At 40.7% G+C, this 4,230-nt stretch overlaps 1 pseudogene; it reads left to right on the top strand.

Annotated features, from left to right (window-relative positions):
- Positions 1 to 3,275: 3,275 nt before the first annotated feature.
- LOC101131859 (nuclear transport factor 2-like) lies at positions 3,276 to 3,972 on the top strand (annotated as a pseudogene).
- The last annotated feature ends 258 nt before the right edge of the window (positions 3,973 to 4,230 follow it).

Raw genomic sequence — 4,230 nt, 5'->3', positions numbered from 1 at the left:
AAAAAAAAAAAAGAAATGGATTATTGAAATGGAATGGAGATGAAGAAATTAGAATAGGTTATGTCAAGGATCCATGAGGTTTGGGTGTTATATCATCAAGGGGGATAATGAAGACTTTCAGGATGAGAAGAGAAAAGGAAAACAGTTGGTACTGAAGTCCTCAGTGAATGTTGGGGGGAGACTTGGAGATTGACATTTAACATTGAGAGGGTCATAAAATTGAGTATTATGAACTTTGAAGAAAGAGGTTATTGAGGTAAGACGGTAAAATAATACCTTGGGGATCCAGTGAAGAAGATACAAGAAGATGATAACCTGATCTTGACTTATGGGGAGATATGAGCAAAGGAAAATGAACAGCCTCAGCTGGGCATGGTTTGTGCACCTGTAATTCCAGCTACTTGGGAGGCTGAAGTGGGAGGACCACTCAAGCCCCAGGAGTTCGAGGCCAGCCTGGGCAACATAGAGCAGGAACACTGTCAGAAAGAAAAGAAAGAAAGAAAGAAAGAAAGAAAGGAAGAAAGAAAGAAAGAAAGAAAGAAAGAGAAAGAAAGAAAGAAAGAAAAGAAAAGAAAGGAAAGAAAGGAAAGAAAGAAAGAAAGAAAAGAAGAGCCTCAAATGAAGAGCTTTGCCAGGGAGGAAAGAGCAGCACAGTTCATGGTTTGGGATGACCAGAGTTCAGGTAAGAAGATGAGATAGAGGCTGAATGGATGGGCATGACCAAAAGCTGGAAGGTTTTAGGGAATGGTGGCTAGTTTTGGCTCAAGCATAGGGTGCAATTAGTTGTATAAGAAAAAGATAATATTGGAATCTATGTGATTAGTTGGAATCCAGAACATAACTAGAGTCATTATTGTTAAAAATATTATTCCTGGCCAGGTGCAGTGGCTCATTCCTGTAATCCCAGCACTTTGGGAGGCCAAGGTGGGCGGATCACGAGGTCAAGAGATCGAGACCATCCTGGCTAACATGGTGAAACCCCGTCTCAACTAAAAATACAAAAAATTAGCCGGGCATGGTAGTGGGTGCCTGTACTCATAGCTACTTGGGAGGCTGAGGCAGAAGAATGGCATGAACCTGGGTGGCGGAGCTTGCAGTGAGCCGAGATTGCACCACTGCACTCCAGCCTGGGAGACAGAGTGAGATTCCATCTCAAAAAAAAAAAAATATATATATATATATATATATTTCTCTAGACAGTAAACTAAGGAAACTTTTTGAAATTGTTTTGTTTAGATCTCAGTGAAATTTGGGAACTGATATTGGTAGCTGGGAAGTAATTTGACAGCTTTGGAATACTGTGACTATGACAAATGTGAAATTGGTATGTGTGATAAATTATTAATGCCACCAATAGAATTAAAGTTGACTATAGATCATAATTTTGGTAAGAATGCAGTTTAGTATCAAACAGATTTTTCCTTGGGCTGTATCCAGTATACTGTGATGAATTTTTGATCTATTTGTAATTAGAAAATTGGAGCTTAAAAAAATGTATTGATGCTGGGCATGGTGGTGTGTGCCTGTAGTCCCAGTTACTCAGGAGACAGAGGCAGTAGGATGACTTGAGCCCAGGAATTTGAGGCTGCAGTAAGCTATGATTGCACCACTGCACTCCAGGCTGGGTGACAGAGTGAGAACTCATCTCTAAAAGCATGTATTGACTTTTTGGAATGACCTTTTTATATTCTTTTCCAGGACCATTTGCAACCCCCAATATATATAGGACTACTCAGGATCTGCTTTAGTGTGAGGGTTCCATCTTAATTACCCTAGCTATATTTGATATAATTTTATCTTTGTATAAATAAGATACATAGCTAGAAGCATAGAAGAGAAAATGTAAAGCAACAATGAGAGTGAATCAGAGATGCAGAGCTCCAGTTAAGAAACCCTAAGAATATTAATTGCCGGATGATAATCTGGCACATATTGAGTTCTGGCTACCATTTGTTACAGGATAAAAGAACATTGGAATAATTGGATACTGAGGTGCATAATTGCTGGCAATGGAGTGGAGGAGATGAGTTGATCAGCTGGAAAGGAGCCTTATAGCTGTTTCTATACTAGTACTGTATATTTGATATTGGTTGACAACAGCAGAAAAATTATTTATCACCATGCTGGGGACTTATTAAATTGATTTCTACTCTGAAGTAATATGGAGGAATTTAATGGTTACTCTTAGAGATGTAATATTTCTTTATTTTTCATTCTAGCAGCCATCAGAAAAAAAAATCACAAAAAAATCTATTGCTTGTACAGTCCTGTCATTTGTGACCTGGGATATTGTGCTCTTGGGCTGTCAGAATTCCAGTTTATGAGGCAATCTGTGTCATTCTGGTTTAGCCAGGTGAGTAGTCCCCCGGCTCTGTAGAAAAGAACAAGAAAGAAAAATAATAAAAAAGGGGAATGTGGAAAAATATAGATATGAATCTTAGACCCTAGAGGACAAGTTAAGGCCTGGGTTACAAGCAGCAAAACAGAGAGGAGGCCCCGGGGGTTATGGACACAGTCAGTAGAGTGGTAGTCATTAATTATAAAAACCGAGAGAACTAGGAGAACTAAGCCTGTGTGGGGACCTGGCTTGAGTTCAAAAATGAAGAAGCTTACAATGAACTATAATAAAAATATCTATGAAGGCAAGGTTAAATAGAAAGGAAGTATGCTTTCAAGTTAAAATGAATAGAAGGCCAGGCATGGTGACTCACGCCTGTAATCCTAGCACTCTGGGAGGCCGAGGTGAGAGGATTGCTTGAGGTCAGAAGTTCGAGACCAGCCTGGACAACATAATGAGACCCTGTTTCTAAAAAAAACTTTTAAAATTAGCTGAAAATGATGGTGCACTAATGTAATCCCAGCTACTTGGAAGGCTGAGGCTAGAGGATTTCTTGAGCCCAGGAGTTTCAGGTTGCAGTGAGCTATGATGGCACCACTGCACTCCAGCCGGGGCAGTAGAGTGAAAATATCTATGAATATCTATCTGTCTCAAAAAACAAACAAAAAACCCAAAAAGACCCCCAAAAAACTAAAAATACTAAAAATGGATAGAAGTTTAATTATAGGCTGGGCATGGTGGCTTGTGCCTATAATCCCAGCAATTTGGAAGGCTGAGGTGGGAGGATCACTTGAGCCTAGGAGTTTGAGATCAGCCTGGGCAACATAGTGAGACCTTGTCTATGCAATAACTAACTAGCTAAATAAATATAAATTTAATTATGATGAATTTCCCTTTTCTAAGGAAATATTGGCTATATAGAGATGCCAATCATATTTTAAAGGTTTATTGGCCGCCTCCATTGCCGCCATCATGCCAGCCCCTCAGGTCTCCGCAAGGCTGGGTGATGCTCCAGAATGGAAGACAAGCCAATTTGGAAGCAGGTTGGATCCAGCTTCATTCAACATTACTACCAGTTATTTGATAACGATAGAACCCAATTAGGCGCAATTTACATTGATGCGTCATGCCTTACGTGAGAAGGACAACAGTTCCAAGGGAAAGCTGCCATTGTGGAGAACTTGTCTAGCCTTCCGTTCCAGAAAATCCAGCACAGCATCACGGTGCAGGACCATTAGCCCATGCCAGATAGCTGCATCATCAGCATGGCTGTGGGTCAGCTTAAGGCGGATGAAGACCTCATCATGGGGTTCCACCAGATGTTCCTATTAAAGAACATCAACGATGCTTTCACCAATGACATGTTCAGGCTTGCCCTGCACAACTTCGGTTGACCTCCTCTCAGCCAGGCACTCATACTGTTTCCTCCTCCCTCGTCTTCCCAATACTATTCCCACTCCTCCAGATGCTCCAAATATCATGCACAAATGAGCAGGGCTGCAGCGGGTGGCGCAGTGCGCTGCTGCCACCGAGGTGTTGTGCATGATGTTTGAACACTAGACTAGTTGCTTCTGACGGGAGAAGTTTGTGTTGTACCAGCGCATGCCTTGGAAAGACTTAAGTAATGCAAAAGGTTGTCCTCTGTTTGTTTTTTTTTTAAATCTGTGGAGAAGTTGCTCTAGTAACCCAAAGAAGGGAAGGAGAAAGCAGCTGCCGCACCGCCCAGACATTGATTTGTTCAGATGATACAATAAAACCACAAAAATTTTATTAACAACAAAAAAAGATTTCTTTAATATTTAATAGTTGAAAGAATGAATCCTGGCTCTTCTGTGTACTAGCTGCCTGATCATGGAAATATTACTTACTTTCTCCAAACTTCAGTTTCTTCA

This window comes from Gorilla gorilla, chromosome X (assembly GCF_029281585.2).
Source record: "Gorilla gorilla gorilla isolate KB3781 chromosome X, NHGRI_mGorGor1-v2.1_pri, whole genome shotgun sequence".
In the NCBI taxonomy this organism is placed as follows: Eukaryota; Metazoa; Chordata; class Mammalia; order Primates; family Hominidae; genus Gorilla; species Gorilla gorilla.
This window is presented reverse-complemented; position numbering and strand designations above follow the sequence as displayed.